Consider the following 19,366-nt stretch of genomic DNA (forward strand, 5'->3'; position numbering starts at 1 on the left):
AAAAGCTTTTTATTTCTCCATCAATTTTGAATGAGATCCTTGACAAGTATAGTAATCTTGGTTGTAGATTTTTCTCTTTCAGTACTTTAAATATTATCCTGCCATTCCCTTCTGGCCTGCAGAGTTTCTGCTGAAAGATCAGCTGTGAGGCATATTGGGGTTTCCCTCATATGTTACTTGTTGCTTCTCCCTTGCTGCTTTTAATATTCTTTCTTTGTGTTTAGTCTTTGTTAGTTTGATTAGTATGTATCTTGGCATGTTTTTCCTTGGGTTTATCCTGTATGGAACTCTTTGTGCCTCTTGGACTTGATTGATTACTTCTTTTTCCATGTTTGGGTAATTTTCAACTATAATCTCTTCAAAAATTTTCTCATATCCTTTCCTTCTCTCTTCTTCATCTGGGACCCTATAATTCAAGTGTTGGTGCATTTGATATTATTCCAGAGGTCTCTGAGACTATCCTCAGTACTTTTCATTCTTTTTACTTTATTCTGTTCTTCAGAAGTTGTTCCCATCATTTTATCTTCCAGCTCACCAATTCATTCTTCTGCTTGAGATATTCTGCTATTGATTCCTTCTAGAGTATTTTTAATTTCAGTAATTGTGTTGTTTGTCTCTGTATGTTTATTCTTTAATTCTTCTAGGTCTTTGTTAATTGATTCTTGCATTTTCTCCATTTTATTTTCAAGGTTTTTAATCATTTTTACTATCATTATTCTTTTTTAGGTAGTATGCCTATTTCCTCCTCATTTATTTGGACTTCTGTGTTTCTAGTTTGTCCCTTCATTTGTGTAAACAAGACCAGGCACTGACTATGGCTCAGATCATGAAATCTTTTTTGCTAAATTCAGACTTAAATTGAAGAAAACACAGAAAACCACCAGACCATTTAGGTATGACCTAAATCAAATCTCTTACGATTATACAGTGGAAGTGACAAATAGATTTCAGGGATTAGATCTGATAGACAGAGTGCCTGAAGAACTATGGACAGAGATTCCTGACATTGTACAGCAGGCAGTGATCAAGACTATCCCCAAGAAAAAGAAATGCAAAAAGGCAAAACAGTTGTCTGGGGAGGCCTTGCAAATAGCTGAGAAAAGAAGAGAAGCAAAAGGCAAAGGAGAAAAGGAAAGGTATACCAATTTGAATGCAGAGTTCCAAAGGACAGCAAGGAGAGATAAGGAAGACTTCCTCAGTGATCAGTGTAATGAAGTAGAGGAAAACAATAGAATGGGAAAGATTAGAGATTTCTCCAAGAAAATTTGAGATACCAAGGGAACATTTCATGCAAAGATGGGTACAATAAAGGACAGAAATGGTATGGACCTAACAGAAGCAGAAGATATTAAGAAGAGGTGGCAAGAATACACAGAAGAACTATACAAAAAAGATCTTTATGACCCAGATAATGACAATGGTGTGATCATTCACCTAGAGCCAGACATCCTGGAATGTGGAGTCAAGTGGGCCTTAGGAAGCATCACTATGAACAAAGCAAGTGGAGGTGATGGGATTCTAGTTGAACTATTTCAAATCCTAAAAGATGATGCTGTGAAACTGCTGCACTCAATATGCCAGCAAATTTGGAAATCTCAGCAGTGGCCACAGGATTGCAAAAGGTCAGCTTTCATTCCAATCCCCAAAAAGGCAATGCCAAAGAATGTTCAAACTACCACACAGTTGCACTCATCTCACACGCTAGCGAAGTAATGCTCAAAATTCTCCAACCCAGGCTTCAACAGTGCATGAAATGAGAACTTCCAGATGTTCAAGCTGGATTTAGAAAAGGCAAAGGAACAAGAGATCAATTGTCAACATCCGCTGGATCATCAAAAAAGCAAGAGAGTTCCAGAAAAACATCTACTTCTGCTTTATTGATTACACAAAAGCCTTTGACTGTGTGGATCACAACAAACTGTGGAAAATTCTGCAAGAGATAGGAATACCAGAGCACCTGACCTGCCTCCTGAGAAATCTGTATACAGGTCAAGAAGCAACAGTTAGAACTGGATGTGGAACAACAGACTGGTTCCAAATTGGGGAAGGAGTACGTCAAGTTCTGCATATTGTCACCCTGCTTATTTAACTTATATGCAGAGTACATCATGCAAAATGCCAGGCTGGATGAAGCACATGCTGAAATCAAAATTGCAAGGAGAAATATCAATAACCTCAAATATGCAGATGACACCACTCTTATGGAAGAAAGTGAAGAACTAAAGAGCTTCTTAATGAAAGTGAAAGAGGAGAGTGAAAAAGTTGGTTTAAAACTCAACATTCAGAAAATTAAGATAATGGTATCTGGTCCCATCACTTCACAGCAAATAGATAGGGAAACAATGGAAACAGTGGCAGTCTTTATTTTTGAGGGGCTCCAAAATCACTACATTTCCTGGAGAAGGAAATGGCAACCCACTCCAGTATTCTTGCCTGGAGAATCCCATGGACGGAGGAGCCTGGTGGGCTACAACCCATGGGGTTGCAAAGAGTACCAGACACAATTGAGCGACTTCACTTTCACTTTCAAAATCACTACAGATGGTGATTGTAGCCATGAAATTAAAAGATGCTTGGTCCTTGGAAGAAAAGTTATGACCAACCTAGACAGCCTATTAAAAAGCAGAGACGTTACTCTGCCAGCAAAGGTCTGTCTAGTCAAAGCTATGGTTTTTTCAGTAGTCATGTATGGGTGTGAAAGTTGGACTATACAGAAAGCTGAGCGCTGAAGAACTGATGCTTTTGAACTGTGGTGTTAGAGAAGACTCTTGAGAGTCCCTTGGACTGCAAGGAGATCCAACCGGTCTATCCAAAAGGAACTCAGTCCTGAATATTCATTGGACAGACTGATGCTGAAGCTGAAACTCCAATACTTTGGCCACCTGATGCTAAGAACTGACTCTCTAGAAAAGACCCTGATGCTGGGAAAGATTGAAGGTGGGAAGAGAAGGGGATGACAGAGGATGATATGGTTGGATGGCATCACTGACTCAATGGACATGAGTTTGAATAAGCTCCAGGATTTGGTGATGGACAGGGAAGCCTGGAGTGCTGCAGTCCATGGGGTTGCAAACAGTCGGACGTGACTGAGCGACTGAACTGACCTGAAATCTTTACCTTTTCATTATTTTTTTTTTTTTAACTTATTGTGTTTGAGGTCTCCTTTTCCCAGGCTTCAAGGTTGCATTCTTTCTTTCTTTTGGTTTCTGCCCTCCTAAGGTTGGGCCAGTGGTTTGTGTAAGCCTTGAATAGGGTGAGATTTGTGCTTAGTTTTTGTTTGTTTGTTTTTCCTCTAATGGGCAAGGCTGAGGTGGTAATCCTGTCTTCTGATGATTGCTTTTGTATTTTTGTTTTGTTTGTTGTTTAGATGATGTGTCTTGCACAGGGTGCTACTGGTGGTTGGGTAATGCTGGTTTTATATTCAACTGGTTTCCTTTGTGTGAGTTCTCACTATTCAATCCTCCCTAAGGTTAGTTCTCTGGTAGTTTAGGATCTTGGAGTCAGTGCTCCCACTGCAAAGGCTCAGGGCTTGATCTCTGGTCAGGAACAAAGATTCCACAAGTGGTTTGTTATGGCATTAAGTGAGATTAAAACAAATATCTCAAAACGAGAAAGGAAAGATGAACCCCAGACAAATAGTAGTTACAAAATCAGGCAAATAATAATTAAAATAATGGAATATACACATATACATGTACACCCATGAGCAAAGTCAAAACAATCCAACAAAAATAAAGTACAATAGATTACCCGGCTTACAAATGAAACCAAAAATTATACCTGTCAGAACAAAACTAACTAGAGCACAAACTGGAAAACAAAACTAAAGCAAGGTGCCAACAGGAATAAAGCAATGAAAATAAAAATAACAAATGTTTTGAGAGGAAAGTAAAGAAAGAATTGATAAGCAAAGTTACATAGAGGTAGATGAAGAAGATTTATATACATTGAAGATTAACTGCAAGGGGAAAAGAACAGTAGGAAAGGCAACCAAAGGAATAAATGTAAAAAAACCATAATAGGTTTAAGAAAATTAAAAATTAAAATTATAAAAAATAGAAAAGAAAAAAAAAGGAAGAAGACAGAAAAAAGGAAAACTCCTCAGAACTGCAAAAGCCCAATGTAGAAGCAGAAGTTTATAACATCAATTTAAAAATGTGACTGAGGGAAAAAAAAAAAAAAGCTCAAAAGCTTAATTAGATTTCATAATGTCAGTAAAATTGACAGCTACAACCAGGGTTGAGGGAAGCAAAAAAAAAAAATAAAAAATCTAAAAGAATCTACAGAACAAGTCAAAACATAAGAATAATAAATGTTTTTCTTGAGTCACTGATGTCAGAGTCCTTTCTCTCACTGGAGTCACAGTCCACCTCACCTCCCTAGGATGCCCTCCAACACTGTGCTGATCTCTGGACCTGCTGTGGGTGTAGCTCAGAGTCTAATCTGGTCCTACTCCTGTGTGTTTTTGCTTCCAATGTCCACAGCTATCAACTAGTGCACTTTCTTTTGTGGGAGCTCTCAGTGACCTTTTATATATTCCATAGACACAGAGTTTGCCTAGTTGATTACGTGGATTTAATCTGTAGCTTGTACAGCTGGTGGGAAAGTTTTGAATCTTCTCCTTTATCCACACTGCCGCTGGGTTTCAATTGTGTTTTTATTTCCACCTCTTCATGTGGGTTGTCCACTGGGGTTTGCTCCTGAGGCTGCCCTGGAGGACTTGGGTTTGCTCCTGTGAGGGCCAGGTGTGGAGGTGGTGCAGCTGCTTGGGTCGCAGCACCAGGTACTCAGGGGAGGTGGCAGCTAGGGCAGCAGGGAATATAGTGCTCTAGAAGGGTATGGCAACCAGTATTGGCCAATACGCTCCAGTATTCTTGCCTGGAGAGCCCCCTTCCCTGACAGAGAAGCCTGGCAGGCCACAGTCTACACTACTGAAGCAACTGAAGACACTACTGAAGCAACCCTGCATGCATAGACGGAAGACTTTTTTTGCCTGTGGCAGCTCTGCCCCAGTGAGAGCTGAGCATGAAGGTGGTGCAGCTGCTTGGCTTGCGGGGACCCTAGTGGCATCAAGTGTGCAGAGACACGGACTGCCTCCACCACAGGAGTTATGGCCCTATCAGAGCCTTTTTTCGAGCCTCTTGTAGCTGGCAATCAGAAGGCTTCTCTGGCCAGTCTTTCTCCCTAGCTCCACCTGTTCAGGCACTTACAGAGCTCCCTTGCCTGGGCTCCTACTCTGTAGTTCAGCTCGTCAGGCGTTAGATGGGCCAGCCTCTCTATTGTTCAGCTGCCAATGCTGGCGTGTTTGGGGAGAGTCTATGGTGATGGCTCCACCTCCATGCGTGACTCAGCAGTATCGCCTTACTTCCGTGGCTGCCAGGCTTTCCTCCACAGGCATTTCCCACCACAATCTCCTCCCTCACATCCTCTTGATCTGTCTCTCCACAGTCAACAACAGCCCTTGCCCTGGGATTGCTCCACGATCCCTAAACTCCAGCTCCCAGCTGCTGTGCCTTTCAGGGGATCTATGTCCCTGTCGGGTACGTATGGCTGCAGCAAGGACTGTCTGATTCTCATTCCATTTAGGCTGCCACAGATCAGCTGTTTCACTCTCAGCCTTAAATGTTTCTCCTCTGACTCAGACAATTGCCCTGATGTGGGAATCGGACCCCTACTTCAGTTCCCCCACCTGCTGAGGGCAGGTCCAGTCCTACTAACACTCCTGTTTTTCCCCCTGGTTCCTTCGTCCTCCCAAGTTTTGCATTGGTCTATATATTCTTTTCCACTGCTCGGGTACTCCTGTCCAATCTCAGCTGGTGTTCTGCATGGACTTCTGTGTCTGAAGGTGCATTCCTGATGTATCCATGGAGAGAGATGTACTCCACGTCCACCTACTCCTCCGCCATCTTGTTCCCCCTCTAATTTTTGAATTAAATACAAAACCAGTATTCTCTATTAGGTACTGCAAAAGAATCAGCAGAAATATAAGATATGACAAATTTATAGCCTATTTAGCAAGATAACAAGTAAGCACATGAAACAACTAGACAACTCAGATAAGTGTATAATTGGTGTCGTCTACGTGGAAAGTCAGAAAGAGGAGGCATCAATGGATAGAAATGTGTTGTTAACCCTTGGTCCTTGGTTCCAAAATTAGAGCAAAACATGTAAAACAAGAACCACGATAATTATGGTTGAAGATGGGACACAGAGAATCATTTACCGTGATCATTCTAGAAACCACCAAGCAAATGAATTTGAAAAACTTTACTTGACCTTTGCTCTCCAACCAAGCATTCTTCCTACTTCTCTTTTTTTTTTTTTTCACTGACAAATCTTTCTTAGAAAAATAACTTATGGGAATTCCCTGATGGTCCAGTGGTTCAGACACGGCATTTTCACTGCTGGGGACTGGGGTTCAATTCCTGGTCAGGGAACTGAGATCCCACAAGTAGTGAGGCACAGACAAAAAAAAAAAAAGAAAAAAGAAAAATAACTTATGCTCATCATAGAAAATTCAGAAAACTCAAAAAGTATAAAAACTTAATACTACAGAGATAAGTACTAGTAACATTTTGTCTCTTTTCTAGGAATTTCTTTTAATAAGATTTTACATTTCTAAGTGAGATATCAATTGAAATTACCTTGAACTTTGAGATAATAGGATAAGGTTCCTTCCATATCTCGATGGAATTGCAATTCATTCTTTAGGATTGCTTCAAATTCCCAGGGGTTTACATAATCATTTCTGGCTCCTACTTCTGATTCCACTGAATTTAACTATAAATTTACCTTCTCAAGATGGTCTTTTTCTCTGTTTCCCCATTAGTCTACAGGTGGAATTCCATCTCTTTCGTTCAGATTTTTTCCCCTGAAACTGCCATAAAAGACACTTTTTTCCCCCTATATTTAGCAGATTTTCTAAATGTCTGGGGAAACAGTAGGGAGCTATATTAAATATATGAGACAAAAGTGAATATTAATATCCCTTTTCTAAAATCTTTTGTCACATCATCAAGAATTTCTTACTGACTACCTCTCTCTGTGGGATCCAGCCTTCTATTCTTAATGGTATTTGAAATGATTTATCAAGTGACCCCAAGAGTACACTGGGGTTTTGACTGGAGTTATACTAAGTGCTTATATTCATTTGAGGAAAATTTATATATATATACAATATTGAACATCTTATGTCTTACTGCTGATTCAGTCCTTCTTTTTAGTCACTCTGAGTTCCCACTGCAAAGTGGATTGTTTTTTAATTAAGTTATGTGTGTGTGTGTGTTAGTCATTGAGTCATATCCAACTCTTTGCAACCCCACTAACTGTAACCCACAGGCTCTTCTGTCCTTGGAATTCTCCAGGCAAGAACACTGGAGTGGGTTGCCATTTCTTCTCCAAATTAACTGATGGCCATATATAGTTACTTTGTAATTAATCACCTTGTGGACTATTGTATTAGCCTTGTTTCTTTCTCTTTTTTTTAGTTCAGGTTTTTTTTTTTTTTCAGTTTGTATCTTGAGGCACTGTGAGTAGAAGGTAATATAACTTATAAACAGTGAATATGTTTTGCTGACTGATTTTCGATAGCTATTCCTCTTTCTTTGTCTTGCACTTGTACATTGGATCAGAAGTTTCAAATCAATGTGAATTAACAGCAATAATAATGGGCGTCTCTGTCTTATATCCAGATTTGTACAACGCTATTATTATATACTAGCTGCATCCAGGAGCTTACCCACGTTTACTCAGGGACTCCCTTCATCAGATGCTTACCTCTACTCTCCGACTAGAAATACACATCTTAAACTGCACTGCACATGTCCAGCGATCTCTTTAACAGCTCTCATAACCTTTGGCCTCTTTGCAGTATTTGACACCACTGGCAGCTCTTCCTTTCTTCACATTCTCTCCTCCATGGACATCCATGACACTACATCATCATGATTTTATTCTTTTTCTCTCTTTCTTCACACACTCATGCGTTTCCTTTTTTTCTCCTCCTTTTTCCTTCCTTCCCTTCTTTCAACAAACATTTCTTTCCCCTTTTCTCCTTCTCTCAAAGGTCTTTGCATTCAGGAACAGTTCTTTCTCACACATATATATCTCCAGCTTTTTAACCTCTCACCTGAATTTGAATCCTGCCTGTAACTCGGTCTGTTCTCTGAGCATCCCTACTTCTGTCCTCCACAGGAAATACTCATTGTGTGTCCAAAGTTGCACTCTTCAGGACTTCCCTGGTGGTTCAGTGGTTAAGATTCCATGCTTCCTATGCAGGGGGCATGAGTTTGATCCCTGGTCAGGGAACTAAGATTGCATATGCCATGGGGTGTGACCAAAAAAACCACACATACACAAAATTACACTCCTCATTGTTCCTCAAGTCAGCTTCGTCTTCTCTCATTTCCCATACATACAACTCCAAGCCTTGGCACGTGCTGCTTTCTCTATGTAGAACACCTTCCTCCCTTTTATTTACCCAATTTTTTTCTCATCCTAAAAAGTCCAGGGTCCTCCTCCCTCTGTCACATGGCCTCCTTTCTGCGTCTCCCTGGCACTGGCCTGCCCTACTTGTGGTGGTCATGGATACCAGTAGGCAGACATACAGCCTGATTTCAAAGCCAGGTCTGTTTGATTCCAGATCCAGTGCTTCTAACTACTGGGTCTTGACCATTGATGTGTTTTAATACTCTACTAAAACAATCTCCTGAAAACTATAAGTGAATCTCAGTTGATGAAATGCCTTCAACCAAAAGCTTAGTACAGTAGAGGAAATGGATAAAACCTATGACTTGTGCTTGATAAATGGCTTTGCAGGACAGTGATATTATTGAAGCTCCAGACACTCTGCTCCACGTGAGCCTTCCGCAGACTCATACCATTTTACCAGGTAGGAATGGAAGGCAGAATGACTAGTGCTATTTATGGGAACCTGTTCTGGGCAGTCCTAATTCTTTGTTTATGTACCTCCCTCCATGGATCAGCCTGTCCTAGCCCCTTTTACTTGGATAACCCCTCCTCGTGGCTTAAGAGTCTTTTAGAAAAACTTTGATCCCACCCCCACACCCCCCCCCTCCACACACACACACAACCACAACTGATTGGCCTAGAATAGAGTTTCTCAACCCTAGCACTATTGACATTTTGTACTGGATGGTTCTTTGTTGCGGGAGGCTGTCCTGTACATTGTTAGAATGTTCAGCAGCAACCCTGGCCTCCAGCCACTAGATATCAGTAACATTCTCTCCACCCCACTAGTCATGACAAAGTTACACATCTCCAGACATTGCCAAATATCCCTTGAGAGGCAGAACCACCTACAGTTGAGAATCATCAATCTAGAGGTAGGATATAACCCAAGTGAGCCGATTTGAGTTCTACCTTGGGATTTTTTAGATTAGAATTGAAAAAGAAGAACCAGTCCTCTCTGAGTCAAACCCTGAGCTGACATGAAGCTTAGAAGTGATGGAGGAGCTGCTTCTTGACCTGTAAGGAGAGCTGATCTGCAATAAATGAGGAAAGTGCCTACATGTGGACCAAGAACAACAAGGCTCCTGGGTATATTCAAGTGCCTGGATCTGGTTGGTGCTGAGTCCTTGCTGTGACCCTTCTCAGTGGTTCATTATTCCAGTTGCTTTTCCGTGGCTTAAGCCAATAAATATTAGCAGTTTCGCCTAATCAATTTTTAAGTTGAGTGTATGACTCTTGTCACCATGAACTAACGTTACAACACTCTTCTCACACTCTTTCAATGGCATGTGCTAGATTTGCTCATCTGCATCTGTAACTAGACTATAAGCTCCTTGAGGACAGGGATTTTTCCTTCACTGTTATGTCCTCAGCAGCTAATGTGCAGCTTGGCACACAGTAGATGAGCAATAAGTATTTATGGAATAGAGTTAATTAATCAAGGGATGGATGACTGAATGAATGAAGTAAGATATGTTATGCTCCAGCCTCCCCCTTACGTGTTCACTGCTTCACATACTTAAGCACTTCCAGAGGCCTCTTTGGATAAGAGTCAAATGTGGGTGCCCTGCAGAATCCTCCTTTCTGAACACTGTTTAGGAACGGCAGAGTTTTAAAAAAATCACAAGGACTGGTTATTGTGGCCTCAAGGGCAATGCATGACTAGATAAATTCCTCTGGCAGGAATGAGATAGGATGGAGCCAAGTCAACTGGGGAAGAATCTGTGATGCAAGAAGCAACACATGATGGGAGACAGTTCTCTGGCAGTGTGGCCTGAGAACTCCCTAGGCAGCCAGGAAAGAATCCCGGTCATTATCAGAATCTAGTGTAACTGTAAAATATGACCTAATTAAGAGGTGTGTCAGCAACAGATGGAGAGTGTGCCTTCATGCTTCCCTCAGAGCGATAAACAAAGTGACGGCAATCACACTCCAACACAGGTGTGAAAGTAGCAACCACCTCATAGAGTTGTTTTAAATTCATTAATACCCTCTTTGCACTGAGAACTATCCCTGAAAAATAGCAAATGCCTGGCCAGTGACAGCTATTGATATTATTGATTTCTCATTTGGGAAATCTTTTTTCTTCTTCACAGATGAAACCCTCTCCACATAAAGACATGAAGTCTTAGAAAATTATCTTTTTTTCTTAAGCCTTCAATTCACTTACCCATTATTTTTCAGAAGGTTTTTTTTTTTAATCTTCATACTTCCAATTATTGCAGTCTAAAGAGTGAAAGGAGTTACTCAAATCTTTTGTTATAAATAAATCTTAAAGAAGTTAATTCACAGAAGTAAAAGATTTCTCAAAAATAAATTATTCCTGGGACTTGCCTGATGGTCCAGTGGTTAAGAATCTATTTTCCAATGCATGGGACTCAAGTTTGATCCATGGTCCAGGGAGATCCCATGTGCCAAGGGCAACTGAGCTCACGTGCCACAACCACTGAGCCTGCATACTAGAGCCTGTGACTGCAACTACCTAGCCTACATGCCTAAAAGCCTCTGCATTGCAACAAGAGAAGCCACCACAAAGCTTGTGCATTGCAACTAGAGGGTAACTCCACTATCCACAACTAGAGAAAGCCTTCAAACAACAATGAAGACCCAGAGCAGTCAAAATAAAATAAATAATGAATTAACACTCATCAAATATTTGTTCTATACTACTATGTGTCAGACACAATGCAAGTTCACTGTCATTGTGGGGCTTATAGATTAGCAGCTGGGAAGACATTGAACACATGCAAATATAATTATGACAAGGCTGAGAAAGTGCAAACTGTTATATAAGGGTTTAGAGAGTTCACAAAACCTTTTCAGGGGATGGAATTTTTATGTTAAGACCAAAAGAATAAGGTAACCATGTTAAAGTTGTAGTCAGGGGAAGTCTGGAGAATTGTGGGGGATGACAGAAGAAGGAAAGCAGCAGGGGGCCTGAAAATTAAGCTAATGTATTCCAGGCAAAATCCCAAGGTAAGAAGAAGGGTGATCTCTCATCACAAAGAACCAAGAGGCCAGTTTCTGAAATGGAAAAGAGTGAGGAAAAGAACGACATACAGCAATCCTTCACAATGAGGCAGAAGGAAAATCACACAGAGCCTGGGAAGCCTTCATCTTCAAATCAGTAAGGAGAGAGCGACACAATCAGATGTGCTTTATGGGAGGGTAAGAGACTGTCACAGAATCCAGTTGAAAGATGATGATACCTCAGACTTGGTGTAATGACAGTGACAATTTAGAAAAGTAAATGGATTAGAGAAGTGCGTAAGAGATAGCATAGAAAAGAATTGGTGATTAATTAATGGGGAGAAGGAGGCATGGTGAGGAAGACATAACTATAGATCAATGATGACTCCTAAGTTACTGGCTAAATCAACTGAGTGGATGGTGATGGCCTTTACTAAGTTAGAGAACACTTGCGAAGATAAAAATTTGGGAGTAGGAAGGTGAGTTCTGTTTTAGAAAACATTGAGATTTACATGCCTATTATGAAACATTCTGTGGCATACCTAGCTGAACACTAGAAAGGCAGATATGATGTTCTGGGGAAGATATTTTGCTGGAGAAATGAATTTGATAATCACCAGCATGACGATGATAATGGGAGTCTCAAGAGTAAGTGAGACTCTCTAAAGAGAGTTGATAGAGTGACAAGAGCTGAGGAACTCAGCAAGGAGCCCTTAGGAACTTCGATGTAGAATGAACAGTAGAGGAGAAATAGTCAACAGGCAAACAGAAGGAACAACCAAGGTAGACAGCAGGATATACCATCACAAAACCAGGGAAAGAGAAGTTGTCACCAAGGAGTTATCAGCTGCATCAAACACTACTAAGAAGTTGAAATTCAAATCTATATTTAAGATTACAGTGGATTTAGTGGAATGGAAGTCTTTGCTAATCTTCAGAAGAATGTTCTCAGATAAGTGAAGGCAACATTCTCTCGGGTAGACCAGTTGTTTTTGTAGCAGGCCATGTTTTATTCTTTTAAGTTCAGTTCAGTTCAGTCACTCAGTCATGTCTGACTCTTTGCGACCCCATTAATCTCAGCATGCCAGGCCTCCCTGTCCATCACCAACTCCCAGAGTTCACTCAGACTCACATCCATCTAGTCAGTGATGCCATCCAGCCATCTCATCCTCTGTTGTCCCCTTCTCCTCCTGCCCCCAATCCCTCCCAGCATCACAGTCTTTTCCAATGAGTCAACTCTTCACATGAGGTGGCCAAAGTACTGGAGTTTCAGCTTTAGCATCATTCCTTCCAAAGAAATCCCAGGGCTGATCTCCTTCAGAATGGACTGGTTTGATCTCCTTGTAGTCCCAGGGACTCTCAGGAGTCTTCTCCAACACCACAGTTCAAAAGCATCAATTCTTCAGTGCTCAGCTTTCTTTATAGTCCAACTCTCACATCCATACATGACCACTGGAAAAACCATAGTCTTGACTAGATGGACCTTTGTTGGCAAAGTAATGTCTCTGCTTTTGAATATGCTATCTAGCTTGGTCATAACTTTCCTTCTAAGGAGTAAGCGTCTTTTAATTTCATGGCTGCAGTCACCATCTGCAGTGATTTTGGAGCCCCAAAAAATAAAGTCTGACACTGTTTCTGCTGTTCCCCATCTATTTCCCATGAAGTGATGGGACCAGATGCCATGATCTTAGTTTTCTGAATGTTGAGCTTTAAGCCAACCTTTTCACTCTCCTCTTTCACTTTCATCAAGAGGCTCTTTAGTTTCTCTTCACTTTCTGCCATAAGGGTGGTGTCATCTGCATATCTGAGGTTATTGATATTTCTCCCGGCAATCTTGATTCCCCCTTGTGCTTCTTCCAGCCCAGCATTTCTCATGATATACTCTGCATAGAAGTTAAATAAGCAGGGTGACAATATACAGCCTTGACGTACTCCTTTTCCTATTTGGAACCAGTCTGTTGTTCCATGTCCAGTTCTAACTGTTGCTTCCTGACCTGCACCTTTAGTGGGTCAAAAAGTTAGTGTGGCTGCTATGACTACAAGAAACCTATTCACCTGCAAAAAAAAAAAAAATCACATAAGCAGAAATGGGGGCATATGGACAATCTATGTGGCATTACAATTTATTTGGCACTATAGCAAAATTCTATGTATTTATTCTTTATTATACTATTTGTATAAAAGTATATACAAATTCCTGTGGATTAAACTTTGGAAGAAAAATAGCATTCTTGGAGAAAAAGGGAATTTGGAGACTGACTTGGGAGGTTAGGAGTGCAGAAGAGGACAAAATAGGACACTAGGAAGAGACTGTGTTGGAACACGTTTGGTGTAAAGGATAGAGAGTCAAAGCAATGCCACGTGGGAACTGTGGACAGCGTGAGAAGTGAAAATGTTTAATGCTGACGAGAAAAAACTGCAGTGAGGGCGAGGTTAGAGCCACAAGGAGAACAGACGGCAGAAAGAGTGAGAAATTCCAACAGGGAGTAGGATGCTTCAGACTCAGAGGAGAGGTCCAGGGAGAAGGGGAAGGCAGCGTCGCCATGGAGATTTGGAGACGGGAAGTTGGCAGTGGTCCAGCTGGCTCCCTCTAGTTTCTTCATGAGGTTGCAGACAAGGTCACCAGTGAGAATAGGAGGGGACAGCAGGTAATCAGGAAGTAAAGAGAGTAGGAAAGGGTTGGAATACATTCCAAAGAGCTTTTTATTCTTATTTTTTCAACAGAGTGGTAACATTTATTAGGAAGGAGGGATTCAGTTAGACTTCTACATCACACATAAGAAACAGACTGTAACCATTGTTTCTAAAGCGGAAGGAAGGGAGGCAGAGCACCCTGAATTCCAGGAGACAGGCAGCTTCAGCTGAACAAGGAGGGGAGTATGGGCTGAGGGTGGATTAGGCTACTGCTCACCACTCCCGCACAGTGAACTTTAGTGACTCCTATACCTCCTGGCCCCACAGAGCCTGCAGCCCAGTAGAAAGCTGTGTTCTCTAGCAAACACTTGGGTTATGGCTGGTGGCAGGGAGGAAAAAGGTCTTTTGCTTTCTTTTGCTGCTCCTCTGGGTTTTTTTTTTTTTTTTTTGCCTTTACTGACGTGGTTGCTGGAGGGGCCAGGAGGGCAGTAGCTGTGGTTGGGCTGACTTCAGATAATTCAAGTGCTGGGGGAGTGGAGTCAGAGGAAGTGTGAGGGGGTGCAGGCCACCACCAGGACCTGGTGGGGTGCTCAGTCCAATGCGTTCTGGCTCTTAGAGGCTGGAGAAGTGGCAGGGAGTCCAGGGAGCCTTAAGACTGCTGTTCTGAACCATCTTGTTGGGTGCCTGCTAGGCACTGTATTCTGGGTTTGGCTCACTGAATTTAGGAACCTCAGAATAAACCATACAGAATTCTCCAATCTTCTGAAGATCACACCCATGGCCAGTGCACAATGGCACACAACCTTTGAACACCGAATAACTTTTAGTGAGCTGGATAGTGTCGCCAGGCTGGATCAGTTTGGCCTCATCGTCCCAGACAGAAATATTGATGCCGCCAGTTTTGTCTGCCACTTTGCAGGCCCACACCTTGTCCCCATTCTTTGTCTTGGTCACTCAGACTGTCTCCAGCACAATGAAATGAGGTTCAAGTTCTTGAGCCCGGGCTTCACGAAGGTCTCCATCATCATACTGCTCAAGCCTCAGCATCACACCAGCAAGACTGCTGGACACTGCATGCCACTGAGCCGCTTGCAGGCCAAAAAGCTTTTTATTAAAGTGAGCATGGTTTGGTTGGGGAGCTTGTAGTCTTGACTATTCCTACACTTTGCAATTTAAGTCATAAGTATTTGGGACTCTTGACATGGTTTGCATTATACTCTAGAGATCAAATAAGAAAATTATGTTAGTCTTAGAAAAATGAATGATTGCAATAGAATATAAAAAATATGAATGACTGTTAAGATATCTTGTATTCATTATATATATGATTAAGTTTTAACACTTGGTGGTATATTTTTAATTTTTTAAATTCATTTCTATTGGAGTATGAAAGTGAAGTTGCTCAGTCGTGGCCGACTATTTGCAACCCCATAGACTAGAGCCTACCAGGCTCCTCCATCCATGGGATTTTCCAAGCAAGAATACTGGAGTGGATTGCCATTTCCTTCTCCAGGAGATCTTCCTGACCCAGGGATTGAACCCAGGCTTCTCACATTGTAGGCAGGCACTTTATGGTGTGAGCTACCAGGGAATTGCTTTAAAATATTGTGTTAGTTTCTGCTGTACAGCAAAGTAAATCAACTATACATGTACATATATTCCCTCTTTTGGGATTTTCTTCCCATTTAGGGCACCAGAGAGTGCCGAATAGAGTTTCCTCAGCTATACAGGAGGTTCTCATTAGTTATCTGTTTGAAGCTATAGTTTTAAAACTTGACATAAACTTGCCGCAGTTTCATGTTGTACAAATTCTTTTCATCAAAGTGAATGTAAGTGGATTATGCCCTCTCCTTTAGCAAGATTTTTGTTGATTTTTTTTTGCCATTTTCAACCCCTTCTCATAGCTGCACTGATCTATGTTACTGTTCAGTGGCTAAGTAGTATCTGAGTCTTTGCGACCCCATGGACTGTAGCCTGCCAAGCTTCACTGTCCTTGGGGTTTCCCAGGCAAGAATACTGGAGTGGATTGCCATTTCTTCCTCCAGGGGATCTTCCTGACCCAGGGATTGAATTCGCATCTCTTGAGTCTCCTGCATTGACAGGCAGGTTTTTTACCACTGGACCATCCAGGGAAACCCTATATATCCATTCTTTAAGATGTTGAGGTTTTCTATATTCTCCCACCTTCTGAATAAACTGTACACTATTAAATGGTGCCACTCTCTTCTCCAACCTGCTATTTTTCCCTTTATTTAACAATAACTAATAATGTGCACTGTCTTAAATTTTTTCAAAGTGCTATCAGATACCTGATTCTATTTATTATCATAAAAACACTGTGAATTATATATTTTGCTCATCATTCTGTAGATAAAATTGAGACAACTTGTTCAAAATTGCATGACCACCAAAGAGCAAGGCTGGAATTTAAACCAAAGTCTTCTAATCTTTCAACTGAATACATTTCACTCTGTATTTTCTAAGTGGAATAGCAATACCTTTTTACTTAAGAGTTCCAGTGCTCATTTCAGCAGCACATATACTAAAATTGGAACAATAAAGAATTCTATGTTGTAACATAACTATACACAAATTACTTAAAAGTTGGTCTATTTAAATAAAAACAAAAAGTAAGTAATAATAGAGATGGTTTGGCAAAAGACACGAAGATATGTGTAAATGAGACTTCCCTGGTGGCACAGTGGATAGAAATCAACCTGTCAATGCAGGGGACATGGATTTGATCCCTGGCCTGGTAAGAATCCACATGTCACAGAGCAAATAAGCCAGAACTACTGAAGTCCGTGTGCCTAAATCCTGTGTTCTGCAACAAGAGAGGCCACCACAGTGAGAAGCCTAATCACTACAACTAGAGAGTAGCCCCCTGCTCACTGCAGGTAGAGAAAGTCCAGGCAGAGCAACGAAGACAGACTGCAACCAAAATTCAATAAATATATAAATAAATAAAAAATTTTTAAATTTTATAAAAGAGTTGTGTTTCAACTTTGATTTAAAAAAAAAAAGGTATGTGTGAATAAATGAAATTTTCTTAGTCTTCATAGTAACTGAAAATGGGACAAAAACCAGGGATAATTCTTCCATTTTTAAGATGAAGGCTAAGTTAATGAGTGGCTATGACTTTTATCAGAGTAATAACAGAAAGGTGTACCTTCCCTTAACAAAACTTGATAATTTAAATCCAACTCCCTCTCTTCCAAAAAAATCAAGTGAAGAGGAAATTATATTACAAAATGACCTTTCATTGTGAAGATCTTTAAATAATAATTGTAGGTAACCTTTACATGCCTGGGGCTTTCCCTGGACCCTATAGGTATCTCTTATAATCCTTCTACCACCTTGTGAGGTAAGTAGGTTTATTAATCTAGTTTTTCAGATGAAGAAGTGTAGTAAAATACAAGCCATCATATCCTACATAGTATGTGGGCATAGTTTCATGGAACAGCAAGTTCCAATTAATGACAATGTATAATAACACTCTGTAAAGATTCTGTTCCCCCTCTCCTTTTTTTTTCTCTAGAATAAAAGTCAGGAAAGCCAGATCTTAACCCTGATTCTATCACTAGGCGAGTCGTAATCCTTAGACAAATCTCTCAAATTCTAAGCCTTGGTTTTCCACATCTACAAAATAAAAAGTTTGAATTTTGCCATCCCCAATGTCCTCTTTATTTCTAAAACTACTCTTTTACCCTTCAAATTGCTAATATGGATATAGATCATGCCAGGAATGCACAGACTGCCTAAGTCAGATGTACTGGTGAGGATCTACTGCTCAAATTGTTCCCAACTGGTCTGATAGAGCACAAGTACCATGATTCTTATCACTTGTCCTCAAAGAAAGAAACTGGGTTAATTGACCTATTTCCAGTAATAGGATTGGAGGAATTATTAATGCATAGCACTTTAAGTGATAACCCAGAAAATCAACGAACATTTCTGGAACTACTATTCCAGCCAGACATTGGGAGGGGATGCTGCATGCAGAGATTTTCTCATCCTTAAAGAGCTTATGAAGGAAACTAAGGAAAATATAAGTTGCTGATCCAAGTGTAGACTTGGAAAGGCCCTTTGACCTCGTCTAGTCACAGATTTACAGAAGGTAAAGGCTGAAAAGGACCTTAGAAGAGCATCCCCCTCCCAGTACCACTCCCAGATGAGAAGACCAAGGGCCAGAAGAATGAGATCACTGGTCGGCAAAGACAGTGAGTTCATGAAAGAGCAACGATTAGAGCTCCATTCAAGAGCCACCGTAGGTCTGCTTAATTGGTGGGAAGGATATAGGTTAAAGGATAGTTTCCGATTGAGATGGTTATGAAGGACTTTCTGGGTCCTACCCGAGAGCTGAGTAGTCAACAAAGGTCTTCATGGTGGAGAAGGGTTCACTTGGCAGTCAAGAAATCACTGCATGAAACACAGTCATTAACAATGAAGTTAGGCCCATCTCTACATATTTGATGTGGAAAAATTAGCAAGTGATGTGGAACAATTTTTAAAGTGAGGGAATTCCCTGGGGCTCCAGTGATTAGGACTCCATGCTTCCCACTGCCAAGGGCACAAATTTAGTTCCTAGTCTGGGAACTGAGATCCCATATGCCATGTAGCCAAAAAAAAAAAAGAGATAAGAAAAGAGAAAAAACAAGATATTCAGCTCTGTGTGTGTGTGTGTGTGTGTACGTTTGTATATAAATGCATTAGATATCTCTGGACAGGTTAAAATCCTGGCTACTGTGTTTGCCTAGGGAATTGGATGGTTGAAGTACAGGTGTGGGAGTTGGATACATTTTTCCCTGTATGTCCTTTTGAACATTTGACTTTGGAAACTGACATATATATTACCTTCATAAAATCATCATTTTTTAAGAAGACATTTTTGTCTAATCTGGAAAGCTTCTTTTTATAATTAAATCTGTTGATGTTACAGATAGTACCCTCTGGTAAAGTAGTCATCGAACTATAGAGAGATACTGCTACTGCTAAGTCACTTCAGTCGTGTCCGACTCTGTGCAATCCCATAGATGGCAGTCCACCAGGCTCGCCCATCCCTGGGATTCTCCAGGCAAGAACACTGAGAGATAAGATCAAGACTAATTATATTATAGTGCCTCATTTATATCCAAAAAACGTTAGAGAGGGTGTGACATCCTGACATTAAAAGTTGATTTATTTCCCTTTGTGCTTACTCTCCCAGTAATGACTGCAGCTGTTGAATGGGTGCCAGATACTGTCACATACAACTTGGATGGGAATCTAAACGCAGTCACATCCTCCCACAACT

General features: G+C 40.9%; 1 pseudogene; it reads right to left on the reverse strand.

Annotated features, from left to right (window-relative positions):
* Positions 1–14,513: 14,513 nt before the first annotated feature.
* On the reverse strand, positions 14,514–15,284 carry LOC102405554 (annotated as a pseudogene).
* Between the last annotated feature and the right edge of the window lie 4,082 nt (positions 15,285–19,366).

The sequence above is a fragment of the Bubalus bubalis genome, chromosome 15 (genome assembly GCF_019923935.1).
Source record: "Bubalus bubalis isolate 160015118507 breed Murrah chromosome 15, NDDB_SH_1, whole genome shotgun sequence".
Taxonomy (NCBI): Eukaryota; Metazoa; Chordata; class Mammalia; order Artiodactyla; family Bovidae; genus Bubalus; species Bubalus bubalis.